This window comes from Anopheles ziemanni, chromosome 3 (genome assembly GCF_943734765.1).
Source record: "Anopheles ziemanni chromosome 3, idAnoZiCoDA_A2_x.2, whole genome shotgun sequence".
Taxonomy (NCBI): domain Eukaryota; kingdom Metazoa; phylum Arthropoda; class Insecta; order Diptera; family Culicidae; genus Anopheles; species Anopheles ziemanni.
Window position 1 is genome coordinate 33,515,833 of NC_080706.1, and position 17,943 is coordinate 33,533,775.

Genomic DNA, 17,943 nt, shown 5'->3' on the forward strand with positions numbered 1-17,943 from the left:
TTCTATATTTTTCAAATCTATAGTGCATATAGTTTACAGAATAAAACTAGTGCGTATCTAACAAAATTTATGCAAATAATATTTGGTTTTTTCACTTTTCTTTCAGAAGAAAAAAAGAAAAAGACTTAATATCGCCTCAATATATGACAGTTAAAAAATGGAAAACCTTGCACACACAATATCGTTTGGCTGCGATAATTGAATTTAATATTCATGAGCAGCCTTCGCGCCGTACATTGGCAAGGTTTAAGGTGATTTTTCCGGTATTTCGCAGCAACGTGTCTAGCACCGTACTACTCTCCTGAAAGACCTCCAATTGTCCCCAAGGGTGAATCCGATTTGGGGATTATAAATTACCAATTACGTCTCGATGTTAAAAACCTCCGACGGATATAGGAGAAGCCGAAAATTTAATCAAAATGTTCAACCAATTACCTTTAGTCTTTAAATTCATCTTTGGGGAACGAAACAATTTCCAAATAAATCAACCTTATTTCCGGAAGCCTGAAAGAAAGCAGACGATTGATTGAATCCCAATCGTGTAGCAACTGGCTACATTCCAGCACCGATTTTTCCATTCACCTGACTTTGCGTCCAATCGGGAACGCTTTGACAAAGGAAAACCTGGATGAATCGCTTCGACACCTTTTCGCATCGCTTTTCCTGGAGAAGAATATTGGCATTTCTCACGCCAGAATGGAGACTTTGGTGATGGTTTACCTTGTCAACGCGGGTCGGTACCACCGTTGTTGCCCCGTTGCGAACCGATCGGAATGCTGAGACTTAATCAAACTGACAACTAATAAAGAACCGTCCAGGACGCACCGTGCCCTCACCGAATCAATCCTGTTTCTTCTCCTTCTGGGAACGAAAACATAGAAAACATAGAAAAATGTTTCATCAATTCCATTCTATCAGTATGGCTTTCGTAAGACTTTCGGGAGAATTGACAAGTCAAGCTTTTTTTTCAACCATTGTAAGGTTGTTGTAGTACGAAGATATTGAAAAGAATTGGGGAAACCTATTTAATGTTGATTGATTTTCAATTCACCGGGAAGAAAACAAATGCCGTTTTGCTAAGCTTAGCAAGGAATCCATGAAGTATCAAATCGATTTTCAAGCTAAGTAAGTAGTTAAGATAATAATTAAATCCTCGCTTTCTCATTGAAATAATCCCAAAATTGTATCCTGCTTTAGCGTATTTAAAAGATTACTTAACTGCACGAAAAAAAATAAACTATCACCCTTTAAACATCATCGAACGAATGGGCATGGGCACAAACATAATAAACGACACTCGGTCTTGGACGTTGTGGTGTCGTTATATAAATCGGTATTTTCTACGGTCAACAAGACTCTCTAATCGCTCTAGCCGCTGTTGGTAAATCATTATTTGTGTGAATCATACTACATTTATTTCAATTGCCAAACCACAGAATTCAATATGCTGCCCATTTGAAGTACTGCATCGTACAGAATCATCCTCTATCCATTGCCCTGATGAAATGAACCTGTAGAACTTCTGGATAAAACCTATTGGATAACATATAGCAAAGATAGCAAACAATGGACCTAGTTCTTTGGGTACGTAATCCTGAGACCTCAGACAATTCACATCTTGAAGACTGTTACACAAAGTAGCCAAGACACGTGAATGGCAAGATCATAACGGAAGTTTCATATTGTGCATGGTATTGTGAACACTTCGTTCACTGGTTTTCTGCAGAGAAATGCATAAGGCCTGCTTTCTCAAGGCCCTAAGCTTAAGTAGCACTCCTACGATATCGTACCGAAGACAATGGGGGACTACTCTCACGACGTGCCCGTGCGGATGACGAAAACTGCAGAGTCCGGCCTAGACCAACGTTGTGGTTTCGTATTAGCAATTCAGATTAGCATCGCCCCATTTAAGGAAGCATAAATCCAACGACCATCCTGAAATATCATCCTCTCGAAGGGCGGGAAAACTCGGCGTCCGGCGTAGTGTGCGTTAACAACCGAGGCGGTGTACAACCAGAAGGAAACATGAACCCGATGCTTAGTACAATCTTAATACAATTTACCATAATTTGCTTGTCGAGAACGCCTACCACCGGCGGCCGACCGCTCGGCGTGTGAACGAGCCGAGTGCAACGTCGGAAAGGCTGAAGAGGATGGTTCACTTGAGAGTTTATTCCGACAAATCATATAACATCACGCTAACCGTGCGGAAAATAAGCTCTTTCAGGATGCATTGAGCGTGCAGTGAACAAGAAAAGCCGGTAGGGGTGTTCGTTCTTCGTAATTCAGGCGCAGCATAAGGACGTAAGCTTGTTGCCGATGTTGTAACAGGATTATGTACAATCTAAAAGTGTGTTGCAATTTGTGTTAATTTAATACGTGCAGTGCAGGATTTGAAACAAAACTTTCGTAATTACAAAAAATTATAAATAAAAATTATGTTGCTTTATCGACGTCAAATGTATTTATTTCTGGCAAGTAGTAGCACTGGCCCCATTCCTGAAAATGGTACAAATGGTTATTAAACTTGCATCAGAAGTGCTATTAGCAGCCATTAAATTGCTATCACACTAATGCACGACAGCGAGCGGCGATAGAAAGAGCTCATGTGAAATTAACCAAAGGACATGTTTGACGAGTTTCCCTGCTGGCTTTCTGTGAAAACTCGTCTAGACTACCCCTTTTGATGGTCTAGGATGACACTAATCACCTCGTCCTCCGCGGTCGATATTCGTTAGCTAAACTTTAGTCGACCATACGAAAGCAATCGATACTAATTAACGCTAACGAAATGTGTGGACATGCCTGCCGAACACGAGCACTGTGCAAACACTCACCAAACAGGATAGCCAAACATCGACACTCCGTTTCGTGGAGAGTGTTTGGAGTACTCTTCTACGGTATATGAAAATCAATTAATAGCGCTCTGCAGCCGACGTCATTCGTTCCACACGAACACCATGATTTAATAAGCAAAGGAAAAGGAATTGGTTCCAGTCAGTGCCAAGACGACACATTCTCTTAATGTCACCCTGCATAGTAGCTAACACGAAACTATGCTTTCTCTTTCCGGTGACATAACTTCATTGTTTCCTTGTGTAGAGACTACAGAAGTGTGCGCATTTGTGACGAAGTTACAACAGACTGCCTCTGGATAGTTCATAGCTGAGAAAATATACACTATCCAATTTCCGGAAGGACTAATGGGTAACTGAGGTGTAGTTCCCATGAATCATTTAAAGGATTGCTGTGTATATTACCCTTGGAAACGACACATATTCACCACCAACAGTGTGAACCGGTGATGTTTCTTAGTAAGCTATTTTATGTGTTTACAGTTAAACAACGATAAATGTATTATATGAAGCCAGAGAAACTCGTTTTTCTCATGAGAACCAGTCCGTAAGTGGTTTCTTGGACGGTAATCATTACCTTCAAGACCATCCTTAACCGGAACCATCAGTTTTGAGGACAACCGCACCGACAGCGTCCACTCACCTTGCGCTTCGGAACATTTCGAGGGATTTTCCAATAAGCAAACACCTGTTGTCGACACCCTTAAGCAGTTTCAGATGGTCCGGCACCCAAAATTAACTCGTAAAGTAATGCTCGCTTCTTCGGCTCGGCTCCTACACTTTATGCTACCTTTTCACTAATCTACTTTCCTAACCAAACCGCCCGAAATGGATGTTTAATGCTCCCATTTCTCAACCGAAACCCTTCACGAGTTTACCTGTTTTTTTCTCATTTTTATTCTGCTTTTCAGCACCTATCTTACATTTTCACCAACATGTTTTCTCGGTTTGTATCAACGTCCCGAACCGTTCGTAAGCTCTTCTTTTGGGTTAAATTTCCATACCCTACCCGGAAACATTCACCTTTAAAACCTGGGAGTGGGAGGAGACAAAATGGAAAGGAATGCAAGAAACCTTCAATTTGATTACATGGTGCCTAATTTATCTTGTGCTGGTTTTATTTCGGGTCGAAATGGTCTTTATCGAACCGGACCTTTTGTGTGGAAAATTAATGCTTTTAATTTTGAAAACAGAACCCTCCTGTGCTGTGCTCCCAACTGCTCCGATGTTTATTGGACGCTCATGATTGCACCATGATTAACGATTTAAATCTGGCAGGTGAATTGGATTCGGCCAAAATTATTGACAATGTAACAATTGTAAGGTATTTTCCATACCTTGAACTAATGAAACAGTAACAAGACGGTAATTTTTTTCGTTTTTAATATAAACAGAAATGAGAAATAAATATGAAAGAAACAATCCCATCAACTCCAAAAGTGAGTGGTATAAATGTGGTCCTAAAACATTACGAAAAAGATCCAACAAAATCGAATGCTCCGAAAACAGACAAGCCAAACAATAAAATGTGGCAATTTATAACTTTATTGCACTCCAAAACGGCTCTAAGCACAGCATTCGGTGGCACTCTCAGGTGTCAAATTTTGGCGGGTTTGGATTCAGTTTTACTGCCATGTAGGAAATAAAATATGAAGAACAACTCAACCATTCCTACCAACACCACAAACGGAATGGTCTGGAAAGATTAATATCAGCTACGCGTCATCGGCAGAGCCAATAATCGCTGCAGACCCATCCAAGAAGCATTCCCTTGGGAGCCATTTTTCGCCAGCCAGGCGCACTCTTGTGCAAGCAGTGGAAAAGGAACAACGTACGTGTGTTTCATCTGTCGACGTTGCCAATCGCTAACGATCGTAAAATAGCGATTTTCATTAGGCGTATTTATATCGATGCCGAACTGGGAGGAAGGTTTTTAGCCGAAAATACTTTCCAGCAGTGGGAAACCCGGGAGAGATTCAGGGCACGTACCGCAAGCTCAGCAGAAGCATTGAGACAAAGCCCGGTGCAACCTGTTGGATTTGGAGAGGGTTGCTTTATCGGCTGTCTTGTTATTTATGTTGCAGAACGCTTAAAGAATGATTGCGCCAGTTTTATGAACGGGTGAGAGCTGCCATTCGTTTCGTCCCGCAACAACGTGCGGGACATCTTGAAAAAATTATCGTGTCAGCTTTTCTTCAACTTGATCATCTTAGAATGCCTATGTAATTTTTATAATGTATACGTTTTTTCCGAAACCTAATGGTTTGAAATGAAAGACAATTTTAACGAGATAAAGCGACAACGGTTCCTCATCAAATTATTCAATGTTTGCATAGTTTATGATTTTCTTTAAGACCTTCCTAATGGTTGTATGAAGAATCATTCAATTATCGTCAGCTTCTTCAAATGAATAATAAAATCTAATGGAGACGCATGGTGGTTTGCGTAAATTTAATTAGCCATTAATCGATAAAAGGAAGTCAGCCGGAAGTCATTATTTGAGGATTTGTTTGCTGCGCTACGAAGATTTAAAGCTATCTAGAAGGAGTAATTATCGCTCAACTTGTGCAATCCGATAACTATCCAACCGTAGCGAGATATCTATAAGAATCGTTTGCAGCTAGGCTGCCCAAGATTCCTGATCACTTCCGGCCGGTGTCAGTATTATACTATTCGTTTCCTTTTGCCTTTTGTCTGCAAGCCGTCGGAATGATCATCGCTGCCGGAAACGCAATAGGATCGTCACGTTTTTGCACCAACCGACTGCACAGCAAAAGCGCAAGGAGGAAAAACTACGACGTTGATGACCTGCTGCAACGGAACACCATCATTATTCTGCCAGTCCGCTGAGCAAATTGATTCTTCTCTATCACACTCCATCACCGGTTCGCCTTCGAACCTTCGCCCGGTCCTTTCTCCGATAACGACGGAACGCACCGTCTGCCACCTTCCAATCAAACGCTTCATTGCAGACATCATGCCATTTCCATCCCACCTTCTGCTCTCTTCGCGTGACATTATGTCCATTTACATTTCTTTTGCACGGACGTTGATGGCTACGGAAAATGGAAAAAATAATGCTCACTTTCCACGCCCAAGCAAACTTCCCTAGCGCCTTGTGGGGCTTTGCACCGAAAGAAGCGGAAAAACACTCACAAACGGTCATCAACAGTCAGTCCTGGCAGAAACAGAAGCAGCCGGATGAGCAATTCATTTGATGTTGTTTGTTTTTGCTATTTCGAACGCCACCGGCTTTTGCAACATCATCATCCGACGCCCTCCCGGACGAACGGTTCGAGGTGGCTTGGGAAGTGCCAAACCTAGCGCGGCCATCAAAGCTGTCAAAATTAACAGCTTCAGCAAACAACACACACACACACACACACACACAAACACGCACTGCCGACCACTTCCCTTCTACACCACGCTGGTTTTCGTGGAATTCCAACCTGAACAATATGCTGCAGAATAAATATCCCCCACGCGCCACCCGGTTCGGCCCTACGGAGAGGTCGCGTTAAGTATCCACCCACGGTGTCGGAAAAACATTCCATGCTGGGACTTCTTAAAAATGCCATCATTGCCGATAGATAGCCGGGTGCGTCCGTTCCGGGGCTTTGCAGCAATTTCGATTGAAATGCGCTCGACCGTGAGCGGAAAATCGGTTGAACGCGATATTTTCCATACCGTGCGGCCATCGTGAAATCCGAAAGCTTCCAAAGCGAAACGTGAATGAAGCTGTTTATTTTGCCATGCGCTACTTTGCCGAATATCAGTAGCAACTTGTTGTGGATAAATATAGAAAATACATATTTGCACTGATGCTACATATAATATGCCGCTAAAACAACATGGCAAAGTGGTTTGGACGTGTCATGTTTCTAATTCCAATTTTCCAATGAAATTTAAATAATCTGTTTTTGTTATTTTTATCTGGATTGTGAATATCATTTATTTTTATGCTCTTAGACAGCCTTTTTTAAACGATTATTTTTAACATCCGGATTAAGATTAATAAAAATATCACTAAGCACAATATGTGTGGGACAGAAAACATTAAGTGTACCATCACTTTCGAAAGAATACTTTTCCAATTATACCTTCTTAGAAGCGAACCCACAACAAAAAACTGTACTCCGCTGGTTGCTATACAACTTGCCAAAAGGTCAACCATCTGTTCATCCGTTTGAAAACGGATTGATCGATTCATGGTGGGTCACAGTTCACGGAAAACAAACCCACCCGAAACCCTTTTTTGCCCTTCTGAAGGAAGAGAGGGCAATCCTTGCAAACACTTTCTTGAGCTTCCACTACCGCGTCTGATGTGGGTTCCTTTTTTCAATCACCAATGTTCTCTCTTTTTTGCATCGTGTATTGTTAGCAAGGGTCGGAAAAGATCACTCTATTTCGGGGGGTGAAAACTGTCAAGCTAACGCGATACCCGGGGCGTGCACAGGAAAAAGGTACGGGGTGCATACAGAGATCCACTCAAGTGGGCGTCCTGCATGAATTATCGGGCAGTGGCAGACAAACAACTCAATAAATGCGATATATTGGATACATCACAATTGGATATGGGTTTGTGTTGAAGTATTGGGACGGTTCCGATAGGATTCGGCAAATGTCCACCTTTTCAAACGGTTAGTCTAAGGGCGATCGAAATGTTTACCGAAATCGAAAACTCACTTCTGTTTTATTATGAACCATGAAGTCCTTAACAGGGGTTTCACCACGCATTCATCATAACAAACCATAATATTTTGGATGTAAAGAATACAGATTTTTAGGAGCTGTCAGAAACACAAACCCTTGCTTTAATAAAACCGAATATCAGAAAAATCAAGCCTAACAACACAACATTAGCCTATCTGATTTTCCGTTTGATGTTTACCACATCTGAAAATGCTTCAGAAAGTTAAAATTTGAAACCAAAATTAAAAGCTTCCAAGAATGAAGCACGTAAACAGGTTGTTTATGGTTTACGATATGAACTGCATGAAAAATCTTTTGATGTCGGTGTATGCTTGTTTGCCTAACACATCAGATGGGATGTGAGTTTGTGATCCGTTATATCGAAATTGTAAATTCCCACAAGAACCCATTTGACCTGATTCGTTAATCGAAGGTCAAAATCAGTGCAATCATACGCACAATGGTTATGTTTCCTTTTCAAAAAAAATCTTTTATCGTGATATCCAATTCGATCATAATTTCTTTTTTCGAACTTGAGCGGCACTTGACGTCAAATCATGCGTTGAATTGAAGGATACACTTGCTTTAAAATTATTGTTCAAATATTGAAAGGTTAACATATTTCTTTTCATGTGCAACCACTCATTCTATTCCATCTCCATTTGAAGCTAACCATGCTAGCAGGGTTGTATTTTTATGGCGAATAGTTACATTCTCAGAAGTAAATAAATGCCTAATCAATTTATTTCTAAAAATACCAAAAGTCATACCGTTTCAAAGAAAATATTCTTTTTCAAAGGAAATTCAATTTGGTTTTAGTTCTGAAATGACGCCAAAAAAAAATGACAATTTAATATTGATGAGCAGTGGTAGCATAAACATATTTGAAAACGAGCGCCTCGTGTTGCATCCATTAATAAATATTAGTACCATTTTCGATTCAGAACCGAAGAAAAATGCACACATCCATATTAATGCTGGCCAATTAGCATTTACCTAGAAAATGTTATACAGAGGTTATATTCCTCAGGTCTTGTGCTCTTGATATTGTCTAGCATCATGGCAGGATGAAGAGAAACGAGTAACTCATGCCCCAAGAAGAAAGTAGAATAATCCTTTGAAGAAGTTTATCGTGCAACGGCAAAGTCTTGCAGCTTTGCTCGTCGTATCGAAATACTCTCCATGAAATTTAACGACGGCCAATAATAATGAGGCAAGGTAGCGAACCTGTGCGGAACGAATGATTCTCCATCATATCACCGAATCATTGCAAAACAGCGGAATACTGCTAGTCAAAAAGGGGAAAATAATGTTCACACTATCGCTTGTAGACTACTTTTTCCCTCGTCACTGCCGCCTGTCTTTGTGGGGATGATTGATGGTTAATCGATACACGCTTACCTTTATTCCCATTTTCCCCCGGCGACACGCTTCGGATCACACGGAAAAGCGTTGTAGTTCCCGTCACGTCCATCAATAACGGCAGTGTTTGCTCTTTTGCTATAGTATCGCACTAACCTAACGCTGCATCCATCACCTTGTAGGCTCTTGTTCGCTAGAGAAAAGGGCTAGGTCAAAAGGTCCTCTACCGGCGTATGAATCATTAATGTTTTAGAGTTTGTATGATGGCTGAATTGATGGGAAAACTTCTTCTGCTATAGAAACGCAATCATTAATAATAACATTTATTTTATCGCATTTGCGTTGCGAGCGAATGAACACAGAGGAAAAACCACCACCTTCGCCGAAATGAATATTGCTTTCAAAAATAATTATTTCACTCAAGGTAAAAATAAATGGAAAATGGAAAGCTTTCTGCGTTTTGCTGACAGTGCAGAGTAGTAGCAATAGATCGTTTGTAGTTTATAATTCACTGGACGCATTTCCAATCTAAATAAAGTGATAAATTCATGAAATTACTCATTCTTCCAAATTCAACTCAAGATCTTGACATTCTTGCCAGCTTTAGTAAAACTATATACTCACGACAACAGAATAGAAAATTTCGCGCTTTCAACAAAATCACCCTTGGCGGTAAGCACATCGGTTCGACATTATGTGGTCGATGAAGTAATGGTATTAATTACGGTTTCCACATAAAGGTCAGCTGTTGCTAGCGCCAGTGTAAACTTTGCCCGGCTGCGTCATTCATATCGGATAAACCCCCGATGGGCATGAATGTCATACTTCGCCGCTCGGAGTACCGTTGAGCCGGACCCATTTTCCCAAAACCTTCCCAACTGCGCCATCTCGTTTGCACTGGAAATGCTTTCCCCATTGCTACGCCCATCATGATAGCACACGTTTGGCTAAATTAGAACGGAACTAGCGAAAGGGAAAATGCGTCGCTGAAAGCTGCATAATTCGAAAAAGCACTCAGCAAAGCCCATTTTGCCCTTTTCGCCCCGAAATGCGATCAACAGAGCTCTGTTGTCCAGAAGCAGAAAACTCTGCTAATTGCGTCCCGTAGTGAAAATGTGAAAACTCCCAGTAATATGATTTCCTTCCCGCCGCTCCGGCTTTTCACAGGTGGTAAACCAATGTGAAACGTGGTGCACAACGGTCCGGTTCCATCAGTATCAACAGTACCAAATGGTCCGCTCCGTTCGCATCATAATCATTACCATCATAATCATCATCAGTATGATAAGTAGCCATCCTCAGCATGGTGGGAATGCGGGATACCATTAGTAAGAGAATTTTCTTGTTTTTTTTTTTACTTATCCACCTCCTGTTCCTGATGTGTTCGTGGATTTATCTCGAGAAAGGTAGCGAAAAATAAAACTTTAACAAAAATCTACTCGATATTCAATAAATGTAATTCAAACAATTTGAAGAAACAACCGTAAATCGTTGTGAGTCTCCGAGTCCGAGTGATAAAACTAGAACAAACTTATGCATGCACGAAAGGTGACATCAATCATGACACAGCCTTCCACGCCTCGATGGAGCCTCACGTAAGCACCCAACTGAAAATCCCGCTAATGTTCCATCTTCAGGAGCTCTTACTCCTAAAATTTCTGTACCACCGTCTTATATCATCGTTTGCACGCACTGCCGGGAAATCTGCCTCAAAACTGTTTCCATCATCATCTGCACCATCCGCAGCGTCAACTCAGACTACCAACGCGGAGCCATGCAAGTGTTGACTGAGTGGATTTCGCAGCTGTACAAAGTTCACCAAAGTAGGAAAACTCATATGATTACCATGCCGTCTCGCACAGCGTGTATGTATTTCGCACAAGCTCGCCCATAAATCACTTCCCGTTATCTGTCTGCCATTGTTTCACACCGTTTTGCTCGACATAAAAAGGATAGCATTGTGGAAGTTTGTATCTAAGGAGGAATGAAAAGCGAAGAATAAAGGCCTTCTTTGTGGCTTGGGCGTTTTGGTGATCTATCCATCAAGTTGTCGAAACAAGCCATCCAGGCGCAAGGGGAACAAATGTTCTCAAATACTCTACATTGTACAAATGTCATGTAAGTATTAAAGTTAATTTAATGCACTAAAACTAAACTAGTTAAAACCAAATTGCTATGGAGAAAGTATTCGAATCAAAAAATATATTTGAAATGTTAAATATTGAACATGGAGCAAATTTCTTCAAACTCAACTGGTTGAGGATTCGAATTGAGCTGTTCTTTTCGGTGGAATCGATACGCAGTAAAATGAAAAAGTACGCCACTCAAATGGCAAATCAAATCCGATTGCATATCGACAGCAACGTCCAAGTCAAAGGTCGTTTATCGATCGATTCATGGGAACTGGACCGTTTCCACTGATGATTTCCGCTGCACATAAATTCACCTGTAAAAGGAAAAATTCATTCAACTGAACAACACAGTGCGGTTGCATTTACAAGCACCGACAAAAAATTTAGTTTCAATTGAAAAACATCCAGAGCGCGTAGGATTATTTGCCAAACCCAGCTAGTTTTAAAACGTCCCACCCAGCGAAGTAAGCGCCGGATCACCAATTTTCGGTTCGGTTATTTATTGTCCGTTTGGTCGGCACAATCATCGTCGTACTGAACCATCGCGTTGGTTAACGCGACGGAAAAACAAATGGACGACACAATATTGGTTGTGACCGAAAACGTTTTTCACTGAAACATTCGGACCAACAGAATACGATGAAAAAAGGTAGATAGAGTGGAAACTCAGTAAGGAAAACATTTCCTCTAAAAGAAAATAAACAAAAGTGATTATCTTTGTACCTTGCCTTGTTTCGTTGGCACATTTTGCATTCGTTGCAAACATAACAAGAGAAAAACAAATTGTTGCATTTTAAACCATTCCGACGTCCTCGGTTGATACCGATTTGCTCAGCTGCTGCAGCAACCCTGGGAGTAAAATCAATACACAACGACAATGTGCATGTGGTAGAGTGTGCATCTAGCGCCAGATGCATTTGCGGTTTACTTTCTTTCCGTTGAAACCAGAAGCGGTCGGTTGAAGTTGTGGAATTGTGATCGATACAGCGAGCGATCAAGCTGGAAGCTTTCGCAACAATGCTCATCTGCATCAACTCACCCGTTTGCTGGGAAGTTGGTTGAAATGTGTGTTAGCATTTATCACCATTCGATATGTGTCTGATAGGCACGCTTCAGGGTTTTCTTGATCATTAATTCTTCTCAATGGTGGTGTATTCCGTTATTTAATTGATTCCATTTCGAATGCCGTTTTATGGTGGACTAGGCACGTTTTATTTTGCAATACTAAGCATCTGGTCTGAGGTATTATTTGAAAGCATTGTTTTAGCAGACGAAGAGCAGATTGCATCAAAAATATCTATGCCTCAACTCTTCACTGTTCGGCGGTGGCCGAAACGCCATTTCGCAATAGCTACCAAATTAATTAATCCCAAACTAAAACAAATTTTGCACGGCTCCATACTTTATTTTTGAGAAACACTTTTGTCTTTTTGCCAGTTTAAAAACTATTTTTCGCGTCCAGTGGTCGTTCAACATCACGAATAATTTAAAAACAACCAGGCGCCTCCATCAACGCTTACCACGATCGAACTCGGCAAATTACTGCACAACTTTTTTATCTTAATTTTGAATCCGTTTCCATCGCAACACCCGAAAAAGACTAGTTTGGTTGGAGAATAAAAAATAACCAAGCCCGGCAGTAACTTTATTTATGAGCTTCAACTCTGCCCTTCGCAGTGCGCTTTCGGCATCCGTCATCGTTCGCTTCCGGCTGGGCCAACAACGTGCAACGACGATGCAAAACTTTCCTTATATTGAGTTCAGCTTCGCGGTTTCATTGCACACCAAACACTGCTCTGGTAGTCAGGCGGAAAAAGGCGAAATCCCGTCTGCCAGTTTTCCATGATCATTTCGGTGTTGATCTTTGGGGTTTCGTTTTTCGCATCAAACAAACTTAAATGAAAATAGTTGGATGTAGTGGTTAAAATGAACCACAGCCAATCGATTTGCTGTTCGTTTTCTCTCAGAATTTATTACCCTGCTTAAAAATATGCCACTCCGAAATACAACACATTAAATGCGGTTGCCATTAATTATCCACTGTCCAGTTTTACTTTTTTCTCTAGTTTTACGTACTGTTCGACACGTAAACTGTACCAAAACATGAACAAACCCCAAAAAATGGAGCCTTGCTCTGGCCACACTCTGCGTGTGATGGTGCACTAAACCGCCGGGATAATGCAGTTTTATTGCTCCATCAATTTTTGGTGTAGATCGAAATAAATAATTTATTATCGTTGGCTGGTGAACATTTTGTGTTTCTCTTTCTGTTTTGCAATGGAATGAAAAATAATGAATGGTACATAAAATTTAACTTCTCAAATGTCTTTAAAAGCATCTGAACTAACGATATCCAGATAATCTTACGAGTGAAATGCTATATTTATTAGCTGTGTTTATTTTCGCTTTCCTTTGCCTGTCGGTGAACAGAAATAAATTCGAACAATTTTTGCTGCGGATGTAGAAGCCCGGAGAGCGAAGATATTTGCCAATCTTGCAATCGACACCGGCAATAAAATACATTCAGGATATCCCCCGGAGCCAGCGCGATAGCGATGTGGCCGATATGTTATCCAACTTCTGGCAGCTCGGGGGAAATGTTCGATGCGACTCCTGATTCAGCACCAGGGGACTCCCGCAGCAGTCATGTATCCTTCGTCGACCTCGGTTGGTAGGTGAAATAAAAACTCTCACACGCCACGGGGTGAAACAGCCATGGTTCGGGTGAGAATGGTAGGAAGAGAATTTTTCTCTCAACACGCTTCACCGCTAGCAGAGTTGCAAAAGGTAAATCATAATAAGATGTAAACATTTTCACATATTTCTTTCGCTTTACCCAACGCTTTCGCATGCTTCCTTTGGACGATGAGATACTTTTGCCGGAACGGAAGCCAAACTTCTCACCACCGCCAAGGGGTGGCTTCTTCTCGTTCGCCCGGGGTTGATTTATGTACACTCCGGCACTCCGTGGTGTGCATGATTTATCTTTCCCCATCTACAGTTCTTCTGGCTACCTTGGCGATCATCACCACCACAACATTTGGCTGCGTTTAGCATGTGATTTTCTCATGTTTATGTATTTTTCTTCAGCTTTGCTTTGTACATCTCCCTCGATTTCTTCTTTTGGTTGACTTTTTGCCGCATCCATCACAAGCTGTCCTTGCGGACCATTTTGGAGCTGTCAACGACAAATGATTTGGTCGAGGTTTTAATCGGATGTTGGTTGCGTTTTAGTTACTTTTTTAAAGCCACTTAACGCGTAAACCCATACCATTTAAAGCGTAAACCTTGGTTTCTCTGGAATAAACGGTTCCACCTTCGCCACGGCCAAGATTAGAAGTGGTAACATCTTTTTATGGCAAAGCAAATCTTTTTAGGGCAAACGGTACATAATGTAAGCTCGGCTTTCGCCAACAACAGAATCCAATTTAAAACTTTGCCCAAGTTGGATGTATTTTCTCGAAGCTTCCCTAATCTCACACCAAGTTTGGGCGATACTGGGTATTGTTTCAGTTGCAACTGATCCAAAATCATTTATCAGTTCATCAAAGTGTTCCCACCTGATCCAGGGAGATTGTTGCAGGCACGAGTTGCACGTGTTTTATGCTCACCGAACAAACGATGCGGACTTTTGCGGAAGTGTATCGATTGTATCCTATTGATTGAACGTGCCAAAGCCGAATGTGAAACATACCATACGTTGAACATAAACACTATGGGAGGAGCTAAAAGAATTAAACAATGGAGACAAATGCATAACCAGCTAATAATTTCATAGCAATAATTTCAGAATTGTATAATATTTAGAGATTAAGAAATGATTTAGATAAAGAAATGTTTAGATACACTTTCACATAATTATCCAGTTTTTTGCCAACACACGAATCAAAACCCGTTGTCTTTACCCAATGTTTCACTCGTTTAGATTTGGCAGAAGTTCCGAATCAGTTCACCAGAATCTTCCACCCTTTTGAGCATGAGGATTTCAGGGAAACTTGCTTGTTCGAAAAACCGATGTTGTCAGAACTCGTGTGCTCGTCCAAACCAACAAAACATGGAAAAGTATGCAAACTTGCCATGCTTACCATGGCAAGAGAACATTCGCAAGAAACGAATACGATGGTACTTCTGCTTACCACGAAGTATCGGATGAAAATAGTAGACACGTACTGAATAAAAGCAGAATCGATCGTTCCTCCAGGAAGGAGCAAACACGGATGTGAATGATGAACGTATTCATAGGGTTCAAAGTTTCTTGTTTTTTTGTCGGAAAAAAGTGAAGCAACATCTTGGGAAAGTTTTCGGTGTCGGAAAAACACTTTCACGGTAGTGTTCTCGACGTGGTTTAGTGAATGAAAAGATATGTTCGGAAAACTAGTGAACCATACGGTTGCTAACAGAAGAAATCGAACAGTTCTGTTAACTGACAAGCCAGTCGTTACTTTAGCCGTTGCAGAGTTAGAACTCGTAAAGGTTGAATCAGTGCTTTCTAAATATGAAATTCAGCTTTAAAACATTAGTTTTTAACGCATATAAAACTATGTCAATTCTCCATCCAAGAATTGCGCATGGAATACTCGTAGTAATGTTTGTTTGTCTGACCTACTTCCTTACACCATTTTCTCTCCTCCCATCTCCGCTTCGAGACAGAGCTTTGGTTTGTAATCTTTTAATTAAAACTGTTATCAACGCCAGTCGGGGATGCATGACGAAAATGTTTCCCACCCTCCGAAGACAAACGAATCGTCACTTCCGGTCGTATCGTGGATGTCAACAACAGCGGTCGGCGATTGCACTAGGTTATGCTCTGTTGGAACCGTCTCGCCCGTTTCGTCCATAACTTCCGTAAGCAGAATGCTCGCATGAAAACTTATTCCGCACCAATGAAACCGAAAGCGAACGACCAACCAATGGCAACTGGACATAACGCGGCAAACTACGGCCCACGACAGAAGGCACCAGAGCAATTAATTTGTATAATTAGCAACTAGCATACTCTACTCACCGCTCTATGAACTACGCTGCGGAACTGAATGCCACTTCAGCGATATATTTACTACCAAGGGAAAGCGCTCCCAGGGAAAACTCCACTCAAGCTTTAACCGAGAGTTGGTGGACAATATGACGCCCTCAACAGGCGGACAACGACGGAAGGACAACCAACCGCTGAAGTCCGAGAATTTTAAAATTAAATTAGAAAAAGTGTTCCTGCCCGAAGCGCAACAACGAAACGAACTGGAAGTGCGAAGCGGCATCTGGGCGATTCAGGAAATTTAACACACACAAAATGAATCCATTCTCTCGAAAGGGTAACGAATCTCGACAAAAGCACCTCTAGCGATACATCATCGTATCGAACGTATCCTTTCGTCACGACTCATACGAAAATCCGCTTCGATCAGCCAACGCCATCGTCAAGAACCGACGTTGTGTGACGTTGTGAACATCCATCCATCGAAACGCTGGCGACAAGAGATATTGTACCCGCCGTCCCCTTTTTTTCCTGTTGAAGAATTTTCAATTCTGCCACCGAAAAGATTCCGCACTATGATATGGTCTGATCGGCATTTTTTCTCCACTTCCTGAGCTGGAAGCATACGATCCGTTACGATTGATTACGATTTCGAGAAAGATTGAGTTTTGAGCCGGATGAAGTCAATCTTTGTTTGTCTGGCCAGTTTTCATCAGCCAGTTCGCTTCGTTGATTGATTCTGGAAGAATTTGATTTTCACCAGACTATATCAACAATGTTGGACATATATTTAACATTTGCTAATGAAGTTAAAGTTGTAAGTTGTCGATTTTTATGTTTTAGTTGAAACTTAGTTCTACAAAGATCCACTTTTTTATATTTCATTTTTTATTTTATCGAAAAGATATAAGATAGATGATTTTATAAAGTGAATTATTAGTAATCTAGTTGTATTAGACATATTTTAATAGCTTATATTTTTCGTATCGATCACAATACTAAACAACAACGAAATATGATGCACTAAAATCCTCGTTTTTAATGTTGCTGTGTAAGCTTAATCCCATTTCTTCTCCTGTTTTCTTGAACTGTTTTCCCTCGTTTTGGTAGGGGTATCGTTTAATTGAAGACAAGGCAGGAACGGTAAGTATGTCAGAGCATCGTGTCGCTCCTAGGCCGGTACGAGCTACGATGAAAATCCCCGCTGTCCATCAGCAGACCCCAGGCCGGTGGTCGGAGGACACTTGATATCTTTTCGTCGCCTCGGGACCATCGGCCACACCCGACAAAACGCGCCGACCGACCCTCATCACTCAACCCCAACACATCCCTCGTCTTTAACCGTCTTTACATCCCACGCCCCCGATCGAATCCGCCGTCCGAAACACTTCCCTGTCGCAGTGGGAACGGATTTATCCCGGGAAAATCCGTTTTCGATCTGCGGTAAGCCGCCGTAAAACTAAATTCCAAATCGAAATTCCGTTTGGTATCCTCGCGCCGTTCCGCAATCGGTGCTGGAGACGATAATGTCGATGTGTGGCCCGAGGGTTTGATGGACGACTACAACATTCCAGGCCTTTCGTATCTAATCTATCGGCCGACCATCGTCGCCTAAAGTGCAACCGTGCCGCAGGAAGGTTTCATCGTTATTCAACGTTGGTTCGATCGTTGGCGCCGGTTTGTGGACAACTTTGGGCAATGGCTGACAAAAGAGGGTTTGAAACAAACCAAGCTGGGCGAATTCTTGGAAATCAGTTTCGGCAGCAGAAAGTATCGTTCATCGTGTACCGCATTGGCATTCCGAGGAGCGAAAGGTGCACAAAAGGTTCGGCAACCGTAAGGAATGCCGTAGGATCGTCGAGTTTTGGGATTTTGATGCGTTGGAAGCTCACGAAAAAGTTACAGTCCGTCCCTCTAACAAGGGGCGTCG